Source organism: Aquarana catesbeiana, linkage group LG03 (assembly GCF_042186555.1).
Source record: "Aquarana catesbeiana isolate 2022-GZ linkage group LG03, ASM4218655v1, whole genome shotgun sequence".
In the NCBI taxonomy this organism is placed as follows: domain Eukaryota; kingdom Metazoa; phylum Chordata; class Amphibia; order Anura; family Ranidae; genus Aquarana; species Aquarana catesbeiana.
Window position 1 is genome coordinate 302,386,680 of NC_133326.1, and position 16,445 is coordinate 302,403,124.

Genomic DNA, 16,445 nt, shown 5'->3' on the forward strand with positions numbered 1-16,445 from the left:
TAGGCGAACGTGATAACCACTACACTACAGAAACCCATTCTTGCAGATTTTTTGTGCCTTGCAAACCGAAAGTCTACGCTAAAGTACAATGCTTGAAAGGGGGTGATGAAAGCGACATTGTGGCAAAAAGCACTAGCGTGTGCACAGTGTTTATGCCCGGTTTCTAACTGGGGACCTTTCGTGTGTGAGGCGAACGTGATAACCACTACACCACAGAAACCCACCACGATAGGCCTTTTCCGGTTGGAGGGTCGGAGGTTGGGGTCACCGTATTAGCTATTATTTGTTTCTGGTTATTTAAAAACCTGAGTTCAGTTTACCATCCTTGCAAATGATACTCTTGAGTAATGAAGAAAACAAGGAAGAAAGCCCATTTCAGATGCCTAGCTTGATACAAATACCATCCTCAAAACAGCCAGTACTGGCAAGATAGACTGAGTCATGGATATCACCTCTAGCTGTTCCACACACTTTTCTCACCAGATCAGAGGAAAACATACACCAATGGTCGTTAGGTTTTCCAACTCAGCTGACTAAGCAGGAGAGCCAAAGTCCGCATTCCTATTGCCTTTGGGTCCAGAAAACAAGTTTTCCTAAACACTTACAGCGATGGTCAGCAGGTTTTACTAGTCAGCTATTACAGAGTCTGCACTATAGGCACTGCAGCAAAACTTTGCCTGTGTAGGACCAGCAAACCAGCTCACCTAACATCTTCAGGCAAGGGTCTTCAATTTCTCCTGGTCGACTTATAAACAGTGAAGAAAAAGAGCTCCCAGTGAAGGTGTTGCACCTAAACTGTGCTTTATATTGGCAGATTTCACTTACGGCTGCAAGAGGGGCATGGTGTGGCAAGAGCTTTGAGTGTGCCTTACTGTGAAAAAGTTAAAGGTAAGCACTGTTTCTGCCCGGTTTCGAACCGGGGACCTTTCGCGTGTGAGGCAAACGTGATAACCACTACACTACAGAAACCTATTCATGCTGCTTTGTTGGGCCTTGCAAGTGGAAAGTCTACTCTAAAGTAGAATGCTTGAAAAGGGTTGCTGAAAGCGATATTGTAGCAAAAAGCACTAGCGTGTGCACAGTGTTTCTGCCCGGTTTCGAACCAGGGACCTTTCGCGTGTTAGGCGAACGTGATAACCACTACACTACAGAAACCCATTCTTGCAGATTTTTTGTGCCTTGCAAACCGAAAGTCTACGCTAAAGTACAATGCTTGAAAGGGGGTGATGAAAGCGACATTGTGGCAAAAAGCACTAGCGTGTGCACAGTGTTTATGCCCGGTTTCTAACTGGGGACCTTTCGTGTGTGAGGCGAACGTGATAACCACTACACCACAGAAACCCACCACGATAGGCCTTTTCCGGTTGGAGGGTCGGAGGTTGGGGTCACCGTATTAGCTATTATTTGTTTCTGGTTATTTAAAAACCTGAGTTCAGTTTACCATCCTTGCAAATGATACTCTTGAGTAATGAAGAAAACAAGGAAGAAAGCCCATTTCAGATGCCTAGCTTGATACAAATACCATCCTCAAAACAGCCAGTACTGGCAAGATAGACTGAGTCATGGATATCACCTCTAGCTGTTCCACACACTTTTCTCACCAGATCAGAGGAAAACATACACCAATGGTCGTTAGGTTTTCCAACTCAGCTGACTAAGCAGGAGAGCCAAAGTCCGCATTCCTATTGCCTTTGGGTCCAGAAAACAAGTTTTCCTAAACACTTACAGCGATGGTCAGCAGGTTTTACTAGTCAGCTATTACAGAGTCTGCACTATAGGCACTGCAGCAAAACTTTGCCTGTGTAGGACCAGCAAACCAGCTCACCTAACATCTTCAGGCAAGGGTCTTCAATTTCTCCTGGTCGACTTATAAACAGTGAAGAAAAAGAGCTCCCAGTGAAGGTGTTGCACCTAAACTGTGCTTTATATTGGCAGATTTCACTTACGGCTGCAAGAGGGGCATGGTGTGGCAAGAGCTTTGAGTGTGCCTTACTGTGAAAAAGTTAAAGGTAAGCACTGTTTCTGCCCGGTTTCGAACCGGGGACCTTTCGCGTGTGAGGCAAACGTGATAACCACTACACTACAGAAACCTATTCATGCTGCTTTGTTGGGCCTTGCAAGTGGAAAGTCTACTCTAAAGTAGAATGCTTGAAAAGGGTTGCTGAAAGCGATATTGTAGCAAAAAGCACTAGCGTGTGCACAGTGTTTCTGCCCGGTTTCGAACCAGGGACCTTTCGCGTGTTAGGCGAACGTGATAACCACTACACTACAGAAACCCATTCTTGCAGATTTTTTGTGCCTTGCAAACCGAAAGTCTACGCTAAAGTACAATGCTTGAAAGGGGGTGATGAAAGCGACATTGTGGCAAAAAGCACTAGCGTGTGCACAGTGTTTATGCCCGGTTTCTAACTGGGGACCTTTCGTGTGTGAGGCGAACGTGATAACCACTACACCACAGAAACCCACCACGATAGGCCTTTTCCGGTTGGAGGGTCGGAGGTTGGGGTCACCGTATTAGCTATTATTTGTTTCTGGTTATTTAAAAACCTGAGTTCAGTTTACCATCCTTGCAAATGATACTCTTGAGTAATGAAGAAAACAAGGAAGAAAGCCCATTTCAGATGCCTAGCTTGATACAAATACCATCCTCAAAACAGCCAGTACTGGCAAGATAGACTGAGTCATGGATATCACCTCTAGCTGTTCCACACACTTTTCTCACCAGATCAGAGGAAAACATACACCAATGGTCGTTAGGTTTTCCAACTCAGCTGACTAAGCAGGAGAGCCAAAGTCCGAATTCCTATTGCCTTTGGGTCCAGAAAACAAGTTTTCCTAAACACTTACAGCGATGGTCAGCAGGTTTTACTAGTCAGCTATTACAGAGTCTGCACTATAGGCACTGCAGCAAAACTTTGCCTGTGTAGGACCAGCAAACCAGCTCACCTAACATCTTCAGGCAAGGGTCTTCAATTTCTCCTGGTCGACTTATAAACAGTGAAGAAAAAGAGCTCCCAGTGAAGGTGTTGCACCTAAACTGTGCTTTATATTGGCAGATTTCACTTACGGCTGCAAGAGGGGCATGGTGTGGCAAGAGCTTTGAGTGTGCCTGACTGTGAAAAAGTTAAAGGTAAGCACTGTTTCTGCCCGGTTTCGAACCGGGGACCTTTCGCGTGTGAGGCAAACGTGATAACCACTACACTACAGAAACCTATTCATGCTGCTTTGTTGGGCCTTGCAAGTGGAAAGTCTACTCTAAAGTAGAATGCTTGAAAAGGGTTGCTGAAAGCGATATTGTAGCAAAAAGTACTAGCGTGTGCACAGTGTTTCTGCCCGGTTTCGAACCGGGGACCTTTCGCGTGTTAGGCGAACGTGATAACCACTACACTACAGAAACCCATTCTTGCAGATTTTTTGTGCCTTGCAAACCGAAAGTCTACGCTAAAGTACAATGCTTGAAAGGGGGTGATGAAAGCGACATTGTGGCAAAAAGCACTAGCGTGTGCACAGTGTTTATGCCCGGTTTCTAACTGGGGACCTTTCGTGTGTGAGGCGAACGTGATAACCACTACACCACAGAAACCCACCACGATAGGCCTTTTCCGGTTGGAGGGTCGGAGGTTGGGGTCACCGTATTAGCTATTATTTGTTTCTGGTTATTTAAAAACCTGAGTTCAGTTTACCATCCTTGCAAATGATACTCTTGAGTAATGAAGAAAACAAGGAAGAAAGCCCATTTCAGATGCCTAGCTTGATACAAATACCATCCTCAAAACAGCCAGTACTGGCAAGATAGACTGAGTCATGGATATCACCTCTAGCTGTTCCACACACTTTTCTCACCAGATCAGAGGAAAACATACACCAATGGTCGTTAGGTTTTCCAACTCAGCTGACTAAGCAGGAGAGCCAAAGTCCGCATTCCTATTGCCTTTGGGTCCAGAAAACAAGTTTTCCTAAACACTTACAGCGATGGTCAGCAGGTTTTACTAGTCAGCTATTACAGAGTCTGCACTATAGGCACTGCAGCAAAACTTTGCCTGTGTAGGACCAGCAAACCAGCTCACCTAACATCTTCAGGCAAGGGTCTTCAATTTCTCCTGGTCGACTTATAAACAGTGAAGAAAAAGAGCTCCCAGTGAAGGTGTTGCACCTAAACTGTGCTTTATATTGGCAGATTTCACTTACGGCTGCAAGAGGGGCATGGTGTGGCAAGAGCTTTGAGTGTGCCTGACTGTGAAAAAGTTAAAGGTAAGCACTGTTTCTGCCCGGTTTCGAACCGGGGACCTTTCGCGTGTGAGGCGAACGTGATAACCACTACACTACAGAAACCTATTCATGCTGCTTTGTTGGGCCTTGCAAGTGGAAAGTCTACTCTAAAGTAGAATGCTTGAAAAGGGTTGCTGAAAGCGATATTGTAGCAAAAAGCACTAGCGTGTGCACAGTGTTTCTGCCCGGTTTCGAACCGGGGACCTTTCGCGTGTTAGGCGAACGTGATAACCACTGCACTACAGAAACCCATTCTTGCAGATTTTTTGTGCCTTGCAAACCGAAAGTCTACGCTAAAGTACAATGCTTGAAAGGGGGTGATGAAAGCGACATTGTGGCAAAAAGCACTAGCGTGTGCACAGTGTTTATGCCCGGTTTCTAACTGGGGACCTTTCGTGTGTGAGGCGAACGTGATAACCACTACACCACAGAAACCCACCACGATAGGCCTTTTCCGGTTGGAGGGTCGGAGGTTGGGGTCACCGTATTAGCTATTATTTGTTTCTGGTTATTTAAAAACCTGAGTTCAGTTTACCATCCTTGCAAATGATACTCTTGAGTAATGAAGAAAACAAGGAAGAAAGCCCATTTCAGATGCCTAGCTTGATACAAATACCATCCTCAAAACAGCCAGTACTGGCAAGATAGACTGAGTCATGGATATCACCTCTAGCTGTTCCACACACTTTTCTCACCAGATCAGAGGAAAACATACACCAATGGTCGTTAGGTTTTCCAACTCAGCTGACTAAGCAGGAGAGCCAAAGTCCGCATTCCTATTGCCTTTGGGTCCAGAAAACAAGTTTTCCTAAACACTTACAGCGATGGTCAGCAGGTTTTACTAGTCAGCTATTACAGAGTCTGCACTATAGGCACTGCAGCAAAACTTTGCCTGTGTAGGACCAGCAAACCAGCTCACCTAACATCTTCAGGCAAGGGTCTTCAATTTCTCCTGGTCGACTTATAAACAGTGAAGAAAAAGAGCTCCCAGTGAAGGTGTTGCACCTAAACTGTGCTTTATATTGGCAGATTTCACTTACGGCTGCAAGAGGGGCATGGTGTGGCAAGAGCTTTGAGTGTGCCTGACTGTGAAAAAGTTAAAGGTAAGCACTGTTTCTGCCCGGTTTCGAACCGGGGACCTTTCGCGTGTGAGGCAAACGTGATAACCACTACACTACAGAAACCTATTCATGCTGCTTTGTTGGGCCTTGCAAGTGGAAAGTCTACTCTAAAGTAGAATGCTTGAAAAGGGTTGCTGAAAGCGATATTGTAGCAAAAAGCACTAGCGTGTGCACAGTGTTTCTGCCCGGTTTCGAACCGGGGACCTTTCGCGTGTTAGGCGAACGTGATAACCACTACACTACAGAAACCCATTCTTGCAGATTTTTTGTGCCTTGCAAACCGAAAGTCTACGCTAAAGTACAATGCTTGAAAGGGGGTGATGAAAGCGACATTGTGGCAAAAAGCACTAGCGTGTGCACAGTGTTTATGCCCGGTTTCTAACTGGGGACCTTTCGTGTGTGAGGCGAACGTGATAACCACTACACCACAGAAACCCACCACGATAGGCCTTTTCCGGTTGGAGGGTCGGAGGTTGGGGTCACCGTATTAGCTATTATTTGTTTCTGGTTATTTAAAAACCTGAGTTCAGTTTACCATCCTTGCAAATGATACTCTTGAGTAATGAAGAAAACAAGGAAGAAAGCCCATTTCAGATGCCTAGCTTGATACAAATACCATCCTCAAAACAGCCAGTACTGGCAAGATAGACTGAGTCATGGATATCACCTCTAGCTGTTCCACACACTTTTCTCACCAGATCAGAGGAAAACATACACCAATGGTCGTTAGGTTTTCCAACTCAGCTGACTAAGCAGGAGAGCCAAAGTCCGCATTCCTATTGCCTTTGGGTCCAGAAAACAAGTTTTCCTAAACACTTACAGCGATGGTCAGCAGGTTTTACTAGTCAGCTATTACAGAGTCTGCACTATAGGCACTGCAGCAAAACTTTGCCTGTGTAGGACCAGCAAACCAGCTCACCTAACATCTTCAGGCAAGGGTCTTCAATTTCTCCTGGTCGACTTATAAACAGTGAAGAAAAAGAGCTCCCAGTGAAGGTGTTGCACCTAAACTGTGCTTTATATTGGCAGATTTCACTTACGGCTGCAAGAGGGGCATGGTGTGGCAAGAGTTTTGAGTGTGCCTGACTGTGAAAAAGTTAAAGGTAAGCACTGTTTCTGCCCCGTTTCGAACCGGGGACCTTTCGCGTGTGAGGCAAACGTGATAACCACTACACTACAGAAACCTATTCATGCTGCTTTGTTGGGCCTTGCAAGTGGAAAGTCTACTCTAAAGTAGAATGCTTGAAAAGGGTTGCTGAAAGCGATATTGTAGCAAAAAGCACTAGCGTGTGCACAGTGTTTCTGCCCGGTTTCGAACCGGGGACCTTTCGCGTGTTAGGCGAACGTGATAACCACTACACTACAGAAACCCATTCTTGCAGATTTTTTGTGCCTTGCAAACCGAAAGTCTACGCTAAAGTACAATGCTTGAAAGGGGGTGATGAAAGCGACATTGTGGCAAAAAGCACTAGCGTGTGCACAGTGTTTATGCCCGGTTTCTAACTGGGGACCTTTCGTGTGTGAGGCGAACGTGGTAACCACTACACCACAGAAACCCACCACGATAGGCCTTTTCCGGTTGGAGGGTCGGAGGTTGGGGTCACCGTATTAGCTATTATTTGTTTCTGGTTATTTAAAAACCTGAGTTCAGTTTACCATCCTTGCAAATGATACTCTTGAGTAATGAAGAAAACAAGGAAGAAAGCCCATTTCAGATGCCTAGCTTGATACAAATACCATCCTCAAAACAGCCAGTACTGGCAAGATAGACTGAGTCATGGATATCACCTCTAGCTGTTCCACACACTTTTCTCACCAGATCAGAGGAAAACATACACCAATGGTCGTTAGGTTTTCCAACTCAGCTGACTAAGCAGGAGAGCCAAAGTCCGAATTCCTATTGCCTTTGGGTCCAGAAAACAAGTTTTCCTAAACACTTACAGCGATGGTCAGCAGGTTTTACTAGTCAGCTATTACAGAGTCTGCACTATAGGCACTGCAGCAAAACTTTGCCTGTGTAGGACCAGCAAACCAGCTCACCTAACATCTTCAGGCAAGGGTCTTCAATTTCTCCTGGTCGACTTATAAACAGTGAAGAAAAAGAGCTCCCAGTGAAGGTGTTGCACCTAAACTGTGCTTTATATTGGCAGATTTCACTTACGGCTGCAAGAGGGGCATGGTGTGGCAAGAGCTTTGAGTGTGCCTGACTGTGAAAAAGTTAAAGGTAAGCACTGTTTCTGCCCGGTTTCGAACCGGGGACCTTTCGCGTGTGAGGCAAACGTGATAACCACTACACTACAGAAACCTATTCATGCTGCTTTGTTGGGCCTTGCAAGTGGAAAGTCTACTCTAAAGTAGAATGCTTGAAAAGGGTTGCTGAAAGCGATATTGTAGCAAAAAGCACTAGCGTGTGCACAGTGTTTCTGCCCGGTTTCGAACCGGGGACCTTTCGCGTGTTAGGCGAACGTGATAACCACTACACTACAGAAACCCATTCTTGCAGATTTTTTGTGCCTTGCAAACCGAAAGTCTACGCTAAAGTACAATGCTTGAAAGGGGGTGATGAAAGCGACATTGTGGCAAAAAGCACTAGCGTGTGCACAGTGTTTATGCCCGGTTTCTAACTGGGGACCTTTCGTGTGTGAGGCGAACGTGATAACCACTACACCACAGAAACCCACCACGATAGGCCTTTTCCGGTTGGAGGGTCGGAGGTTGGGGTCACCGTATTAGCTATTATTTGTTTCTGGTTATTTAAAAACCTGAGTTCAGTTTACCATCCTTGCAAATGATACTCTTGAGTAATGAAGAAAACAAGGAAGAAAGCCCATTTCAGATGCCTAGCTTGATACAAATACCATCCTCAAAACAGCCAGTACTGGCAAGATAGACTGAGTCATGGATATCACCTCTAGCTGTTCCACACACTTTTCTCACCAGATCAGAGGAAAACATACACCAATGGTCGTTAGGTTTTCCAACTCAGCTGACTAAGCAGGAGAGCCAAAGTCCGCATTCCTATTGCCTTTGGGTCCAGAAAACAAGTTTTCCTAAACACTTACAGCGATGGTCAGCAGGTTTTACTAGTCAGCTATTACAGAGTCTGCACTATAGGCACTGCAGCAAAACTTTGCCTGTGTAGGACCAGCAAACCAGCTCACCTAACATCTTCAGGCAAGGGTCTTCAATTTCTCCTGGTCGACTTATAAACAGTGAAGAAAAAGAGCTCCCAGTGAAGGTGTTGCACCTAAACTGTGCTTTATATTGGCAGATTTCACTTACGGCTGCAAGAGGGGCATGGTGTGGCAAGAGCTTTGAGTGTGCCTGACTGTGAAAAAGTTAAAGGTAAGCACTGTTTCTGCCCGGTTTCGAACCGGGGACCTTTCGCGTGTGAGGCAAACGTGATAACCACTACACTACAGAAACCTATTCATGCTGCTTTGTTGGGCCTTGCAAGTGGAAAGTCTACTCTAAAGTAGAATGCTTGAAAAGGGTTGCTGAAAGCGATATTGTAGCAAAAAGCACTAGCGTGTGCACAGTGTTTCTGCCCGGTTTCGAACCGGGGACCTTTCGCGTGTTAGGCGAACGTGATAACCACTACACTACAGAAACCCATTCTTGCAGATTTTTTGTGCCTTGCAAACCGAAAGTCTACGCTAAAGTACAATGCTTGAAAGGGGGTGATGAAAGCGACATTGTGGCAAAAAGCACTAGCGTGTGCACAGTGTTTATGCCCGGTTTCTAACTGGGGACCTTTCGTGTGTGAGGCGAACGTGATAACCACTACACCACAGAAACCCACCACGATAGGCCTTTTCCGGTTGGAGGGTCGGAGGTTGGGGTCACCGTATTAGCTATTATTTGTTTCTGGTTATTTAAAAACCTGAGTTCAGTTTACCATCCTTGCAAATGATACTCTTGAGTAATGAAAACAAGGAAGAAAGCCCATTTCAGATGCCTAGCTTGATACAAATACCATCCTCAAAACAGCCAGTACTGGCAAGATAGACTGAGTCATGGATATCACCTCTAGCTGTTCCACACACTTTTCTCACCAGATCAGAGGAAAACATACACCAATGGTCGTTAGGTTTTCCAACTCAGCTGACTAAGCAGGAGAGCCAAAGTCCGCATTCCTATTGCCTTTGGGTCCAGAAAACAAGTTTTCCTAAACACTTACAGCGATGGTCAGCAGGTTTTACTAGTCAGCTATTACAGAGTCTGCACTATAGGCACTGCAGCAAAACTTTGCCTGTGTAGGACCAGCAAACCAGCTCACCTAACATCTTCAGGCAAGGGTCTTCAATTTCTCCTGGTCGACTTATAAACAGTGAAGAAAAAGAGCTCCCAGTGAAGGTGTTGCACCTAAACTGAGCTTTATATTGGCAGATTTCACTTACGGCTGCAAGAGGGGCATGGTGTGGCAAGAGCTTTGAGTGTGCCTGACTGTGAAAAAGTTAAAGGTAAGCACTGTTTCTGCCCAGTTTCAAACCAGGGACCTTTCGTGTGTGAGGCGAACGTGATAACCACTACACTACAGAAACCTATTCATGCTGCTTTGTTGGGCCTTGCAAGTGGAAAGTCTACTCTAAAGTAGAATGCTTGAAAAGGGTTGCTGAAAGCGATATTGTAGCAAAAAGCACTAGCGTGTGCACAGTGTTTCTGCCCGGTTTCGAACCGGGGACCTTTCGCGTGTTAGGCGAACGTGATAACCACTACACTACAGAAACCCATTCTTGCAGATTTTTTGTGCCTTGCAAACCGAAAGTCTACGCTAAAGTACAATGCTTGAAAGGGGGTGATGAAAGCGACATTGTGGCAAAAAGCACTAGCGTGTGCACAGTGTTTATGCCCGGTTTCTAACTGGGGACCTTTCGTGTGTGAGGCGAACGTGATAACCACTACACCACAGAAACCCACCACGATAGGCCTTTTCCGGTTGGAGGGTCGGAGGTTGGGGTCACCGTATTAGCTATTATTTGTTTCTGGTTATTTAAAAACCTGAGTTCAGTTTACCATCCTTGCAAATGATACTCTTGAGTAATGAAGAAAACAAGGAAGAAAGCCCATTTCAGATGCCTAGCTTGATACAAATACCATCCTCAAAACAGCCAGTACTGGCAAGATAGACTGAGTCATGGATATCACCTCTAGCTGTTCCACACACTTTTCTCACCAGATCAGAGGAAAACATACACCAATGGTCGTTAGGTTTTCCAACTCAGCTGACTAAGCAGGAGAGCCAAAGTCCGCATTCCTATTGCCTTTGGGTCCAGAAAACAAGTTTTCCTAAACACTTACAGCGATGGTCAGCAGGTTTTACTAGTCAGCTATTACAGAGTCTGCACTATAGGCACTGCAGCAAAACTTTGCCTGTGTAGGACCAGCAAACCAGCTCACCTAACATCTTCAGGCAAGGGTCTTCAATTTCTCCTGGTCGACTTATAAACAGTGAAGAAAAAGAGCTCCCAGTGAAGGTGTTGCACCTAAACTGTGCTTTATATTGGCAGATTTCACTTACGGCTGCAAGAGGGGCATGGTGTGGCAAGAGCTTTGAGTGTGCCTGACTGTGAAAAAGTTAAAGGTAAGCACTGTTTCTGCCCGGTTTCGAACCGGGGACCTTTCGCGTGTGAGGCAAACGTGATAACCACTACACTACAGAAACCTATTCATGCTGCTTTGTTGGGCCTTGCAAGTGGAAAGTCTACTCTAAAGTAGAATGCTTGAAAAGGGTTGCTGAAAGCGATATTGTAGCAAAAAGCACTAGCGTGTGCACAGTGTTTCTGCCCGGTTTCGAACCGGGGACCTTTCGCGTGTTAGGCGAACGTGATAACCACTACACTACAGAAACCCATTCTTGCAGATTTTTTGTGCCTTGCAAACCGAAAGTCTACGCTAAAGTACAATGCTTGAAAGGGGGTGATGAAAGCGACATTGTGGCAAAAAGCACTAGCGTGTGCACAGTGTTTATGCCCGGTTTCTAACTGGGGACCTTTCGTGTGTGAGGCGAACGTGATAACCACTACACCACAGAAACCCACCACGATAGGCCTTTTCCGGTTGGAGGGTCGGAGGTTGGGGTCACCGTATTAGCTATTATTTGTTTCTGGTTATTTAAAAACCTGAGTTCAGTTTACCATCCTTGCAAATGATACTCTTGAGTAATGAAGAAAACAAGGAAGAAAGCCCATTTCAGATGCCTAGCTTGATACAAATACCATCCTCAAAACAGCCAGTACTGGCAAGATAGACTGAGTCATGGATATCACCTCTAGCTGTTCCACACACTTTTCTCACCAGATCAGAGGAAAACATACACCAATGGTCGTTAGGTTTTCCAACTCAGCTGACTAAGCAGGAGAGCCAAAGTCCGAATTCCTATTGCCTTTGGGTCCAGAAAACAAGTTTTCCTAAACACTTACAGCGATGGTCAGCAGGTTTTACTAGTCAGCTATTACAGAGTCTGCACTATAGGCACTGCAGCAAAACTTTGCCTGTGTAGGACCAGCAAACCAGCTCACCTAACATCTTCAGGCAAGGGTCTTCAATTTCTCCTGGTCGACTTATAAACAGTGAAGAAAAAGAGCTCCCAGTGAAGGTGTTGCACCTAAACTGTGCTTTATATTGGCAGATTTCACTTACGGCTGCAAGAGGGGCATGGTGTGGCAAGAGCTTTGAGTGTGCCTGACTGTGAAAAAGTTAAAGGTAAGCACTGTTTCTGCCCCGTTTCGAACCGGGGACCTTTCGCGTGTGAGGCAAACGTGATAACCACTACACTACAGAAACCTATTCATGCTGCTTTGTTGGGCCTTGCAAGTGGAAAGTCTACTCTAAAGTAGAATGCTTGAAAAGGGTTGCTGAAAGCGATATTGTAGCAAAAAGTACTAGCGTGTGCACAGTGTTTCTGCCCGGTTTCGAACCGGGGACCTTTCGCGTGTTAGGCGAACGTGATAACCACTACACTACAGAAACCCATTCTTGCAGATTTTTTGTGCCTTGCAAACCGAAAGTCTACGCTAAAGTACAATGCTTGAAAGGGGGTGATGAAAGCGACATTGTGGCAAAAAGCACTAGCGTGTGCACAGTGTTTATGCCCGGTTTCTAACTGGGGACCTTTCGTGTGTGAGGCGAACGTGATAACCACTACACCACAGAAACCCACCACGATAGGCCTTTTCCGGTTGGAGGGTCGGAGGTTGGGGTCACCGTATTAGCTATTATTTGTTTCTGGTTATTTAAAAACCTGAGTTCAGTTTACCATCCTTGCAAATGATACTCTTGAGTAATGAAGAAAACAAGGAAGAAAGCCCATTTCAGATGCCTAGCTTGATACAAATACCATCCTCAAAACAGCCAGTACTGGCAAGATAGACTGAGTCATGGATATCACCTCTAGCTGTTCCACACACTTTTCTCACCAGATCAGAGGAAAACATACACCAATGGTCGTTAGGTTTTCCAACTCAGCTGACTAAGCAGGAGAGCCAAAGTCCGAATTCCTATTGCCTTTGGGTCCAGAAAACAAGTTTTCCTAAACACTTACAGCGATGGTCAGCAGGTTTTACTAGTCAGCTATTACAGAGTCTGCACTATAGGCACTGCAGCAAAACTTTGCCTGTGTAGGACCAGCAAACCAGCTCACCTAACATCTTCAGGCAAGGGTCTTCAATTTCTCCTGGTCGACTTATAAACAGTGAAGAAAAAGAGCTCCCAGTGAAGGTGTTGCACCTAAACTGTGCTTTATATTGGCAGATTTCACTTACGGCTGCAAGAGGGGCATGGCGTGGCAAGAGCTTTGAGTGTGCCTGACTGTGAAAAAGTTAAAGGTAAGCACTGTTTCTGCCCGGTTTCAAACCGGGGACCTTTCGCGTGTGAGGCAAACGTGATAACCACTACACTACAGAAACCTATTCATGCTGCTTTGTTGGGCCTTGCAAGTGGAAAGTCTACTCTAAAGTAGAATGCTTGAAAAGGGTTGCTGAAAGCGATATTGTAGCAAAAAGCACTAGCGTGTGCACAGTGTTTCTGCCCGGTTTCGAACCAGGGACCTTTCGCGTGTTAGGCGAACGTGATAACCACTACACTACAGAAACCCATTCTTGCAGATTTTTTGTGCCTTGCAAACCGAAAGTCTACGCTAAAGTACAATGCTTGAAAGGGGGTGATGAAAGCGACATTGTGGCAAAAAGCACTAGCGTGTGCACAGTGTTTATGCCCGGTTTCTAACTGGGGACCTTTCGTGTGTGAGGCGAACGTGATAACCACTACACCACAGAAACCCACCACGATAGGCCTTTTCCGGTTGGAGGGTCGGAGGTTGGGGTCACCGTATTAGCTATTATTTGTTTCTGGTTATTTAAAAACCTGAGTTCAGTTTACCATCCTTGCAAATGATACTCTTGAGTAATGAAGAAAACAAGGAAGAAAGCCCATTTCAGATGCCTAGCTTGATACAAATACCATCCTCAAAACAGCCAGTACTGGCAAGATAGACTGAGTCATGGATATCACCTCTAGCTGTTCCACACACTTTTCTCACCAGATCAGAGGAAAACATACACCAATGGTCGTTAGGTTTTCCAACTCAGCTGACTAAGCAGGAGAGCCAAAGTCCGCATTCCTATTGCCTTTGGGTCCAGAAAACAAGTTTTCCTAAACACTTACAGCGATGGTCAGCAGGTTTTACTAGTCAGCTATTACAGAGTCTGCACTATAGGCACTGCAGCAAAACTTTGCCTGTGTAGGACCAGCAAACCAGCTCACCTAACATCTTCAGGCAAGGGTCTTCAATTTCTCCTGGTCGACTTATAAACAGTGAAGAAAAAGAGCTCCCAGTGAAGGTGTTGCACCTAAACTGTGCTTTATATTGGCAGATTTCACTTACGGCTGCAAGAGGGGCATGGCGTGGCAAGAGCTTTGAGTGTGCCTGACTGTGAAAAAGTTAAAGGTAAGCACTGTTTCTGCCCGGTTTCAAACCGGGGACCTTTCGCGTGTGAGGCAAACGTGATAACCACTACACTACAGAAACCTATTCATGCTGCTTTGTTGGGCCTTGCAAGTGGAAAGTCTACTCTAAAGTAGAATGCTTGAAAAGGGTTGCTGAAAGCGATATTGTAGCAAAAAGCACTAGCGTGTGCACAGTGTTTCTGCCCGGTTTCGAACCAGGGACCTTTCGCGTGTTAGGCGAACGTGATAACCACTACACTACAGAAACCCATTCTTGCAGATTTTTTGTGCCTTGCAAACCGAAAGTCTACGCTAAAGTACAATGCTTGAAAGGGGGTGATGAAAGCGACATTGTGGCAAAAAGCACTAGCGTGTGCACAGTGTTTATGCCCGGTTTCTAACTGGGGACCTTTCGTGTGTGAGGCGAACGTGATAACCACTACACCACAGAAACCCACCACGATAGGCCTTTTCCGGTTGGAGGGTCGGAGGTTGGGGTCACCGTATTAGCTATTATTTGTTTCTGGTTATTTAAAAACCTGAGTTCAGTTTACCATCCTTGCAAATGATACTCTTGAGTAATGAAGAAAACAAGGAAGAAAGCCCATTTCAGATGCCTAGCTTGATACAAATACCATCCTCAAAACAGCCAGTACTGGCAAGATAGACTGAGTCATGGATATCACCTCTAGCTGTTCCACACACTTTTCTCACCAGATCAGAGGAAAACATACACCAATGGTCGTTAGGTTTTCCAACTCAGCTGACTAAGCAGGAGAGCCAAAGTCCGCATTCCTATTGCCTTTGGGTCCAGAAAACAAGTTTTCCTAAACACTTACAGCGATGGTCAGCAGGTTTTACTAGTCAGCTATTACAGAGTCTGCACTATAGGCACTGCAGCAAAACTTTGCCTGTGTAGGACCAGCAAACCAGCTCACCTAACATCTTCAGGCAAGGGTCTTCAATTTCTCCTGGTCGACTTATAAACAGTGAAGAAAAAGAGCTCCCAGTGAAGGTGTTGCACCTAAACTGTGCTTTATATTGGCAGATTTCACTTACGGCTGCAAGAGGGGCATGGTGTGGCAAGAGCTTTGAGTGTGCCTGACTGTGAAAAAGTTAAAGGTAAGCACTGTTTCTGCCCGGTTTCGAACCGGGGACCTTTCGCGTGTGAGGCGAACGTGATAACCACTACACTACAGAAACCTATTCATGCTGCTTTGTTGGGCCTTGCAAGTGGAAAGTCTACTCTAAAGTAGAATGCTTGAAAAGGGTTGCTGAAAGCGATATTGTAGCAAAAAGCACTAGCGTGTGCACAGTGTTTCTGCCCGGTTTCGAACCGGGGACCTTTCGCGTGTTAGGCGAACGTGATAACCACTACACTACAGAAACCCATTCTTGCAGATTTTTTGTGCCTTGCAAACCGAAAGTCTACGCTAAAGTACAATGCTTGAAAGGGGGTGATGAAAGCGACATTGTGGCAAAAAGCACTAGCGTGTGCACAGTGTTTATGCCCGGTTTCTAACTGGGGACCTTTCGTGTGTGAGGCGAACGTGATAACCACTACACCACAGAAACCCACCACGATAGGCCTTTTCCGGTTGGAGGGTCGGAGGTTGGGGTCACCGTATTAGCTATTATTTGTTTCTGGTTATTTAAAAACCTGAGTTCAGTTTACCATCCTTGCAAATGATACTCTTGAGTAATGAAGAAAACAAGGAAGAAAGCCCATTTCAGATGCCTAGCTTGATACAAATACCATCCTCAAAACAGCCAGTACTGGCAAGATAGACTGAGTCATGGATATCACCTCTAGCTGTTCCACACACTTTTCTCACCAGATCAGAGGAAAACATACACCAATGGTCGTTAGGTTTTCCAACTCAGCTGACTAAGCAGGAGAGCCAAAGTCCGCATTCCTATTGCCTTTGGGTCCAGAAAACAAGTTTTCCTAAACACTTACAGCGATGGTCAGCAGGTTTTACTAGTCAGCTATTACAGAGTCTGCACTATAGGCACTGCAGCAAAACTTTGCCTGTGTAGGACCAGCAAACCAGCTCACCTAACATCTTCAGGCAAGGGTCTTCAATTTCTCCTGGTCGACTTATAAAC

The 16,445-nt window shown here is 45.6% G+C and overlaps 11 non-coding genes across 11 annotated transcripts; all 11 read right to left on the bottom strand.

Moving 5' to 3' along the window:
• Positions 1 to 3,324: 3,324 nt before the first annotated feature.
• Positions 3,325 to 3,397, bottom strand: TRNAV-AAC (transfer RNA valine (anticodon AAC)). Its single transcript has one exon. It is a non-coding gene; the product is annotated as a tRNA-Val (tRNA).
• An 862-nt stretch (positions 3,398 to 4,259) lies between these two features.
• Positions 4,260 to 4,332, bottom strand: TRNAV-CAC (transfer RNA valine (anticodon CAC)). The gene has a single exon. It is a non-coding gene; the product is annotated as a tRNA-Val (tRNA).
• A 1,234-nt stretch (positions 4,333 to 5,566) lies between these two features.
• Positions 5,567 to 5,639, bottom strand: TRNAV-AAC (transfer RNA valine (anticodon AAC)). The gene has a single exon. It is a non-coding gene; the product is annotated as a tRNA-Val (tRNA).
• Positions 5,640 to 6,687: 1,048 nt separating this feature from the next.
• Positions 6,688 to 6,760, bottom strand: TRNAV-AAC (transfer RNA valine (anticodon AAC)). Its single transcript has one exon. It is a non-coding gene; the product is annotated as a tRNA-Val (tRNA).
• Positions 6,761 to 7,808: 1,048 nt separating this feature from the next.
• On the bottom strand, positions 7,809 to 7,881 carry TRNAV-AAC (transfer RNA valine (anticodon AAC)). Its single transcript has one exon. It is a non-coding gene; the product is annotated as a tRNA-Val (tRNA).
• A 1,048-nt stretch (positions 7,882 to 8,929) lies between these two features.
• Positions 8,930 to 9,002, bottom strand: TRNAV-AAC (transfer RNA valine (anticodon AAC)). The gene has a single exon. It is a non-coding gene; the product is annotated as a tRNA-Val (tRNA).
• Positions 9,003 to 10,047: 1,045 nt separating this feature from the next.
• TRNAV-AAC (transfer RNA valine (anticodon AAC)) lies at positions 10,048 to 10,120 on the bottom strand. The gene has a single exon. It is a non-coding gene; the product is annotated as a tRNA-Val (tRNA).
• A 1,048-nt stretch (positions 10,121 to 11,168) lies between these two features.
• TRNAV-AAC (transfer RNA valine (anticodon AAC)) lies at positions 11,169 to 11,241 on the bottom strand. The gene has a single exon. It is a non-coding gene; the product is annotated as a tRNA-Val (tRNA).
• Positions 11,242 to 12,289: 1,048 nt separating this feature from the next.
• On the bottom strand, positions 12,290 to 12,362 carry TRNAV-AAC (transfer RNA valine (anticodon AAC)). Its single transcript has one exon. It is a non-coding gene; the product is annotated as a tRNA-Val (tRNA).
• Positions 12,363 to 15,466: 3,104 nt separating this feature from the next.
• Positions 15,467 to 15,539, bottom strand: TRNAV-CAC (transfer RNA valine (anticodon CAC)). Its single transcript has one exon. It is a non-coding gene; the product is annotated as a tRNA-Val (tRNA).
• A 113-nt stretch (positions 15,540 to 15,652) lies between these two features.
• On the bottom strand, positions 15,653 to 15,725 carry TRNAV-AAC (transfer RNA valine (anticodon AAC)). Its single transcript has one exon. It is a non-coding gene; the product is annotated as a tRNA-Val (tRNA).
• Positions 15,726 to 16,445: the final 720 nt, after the last annotated feature.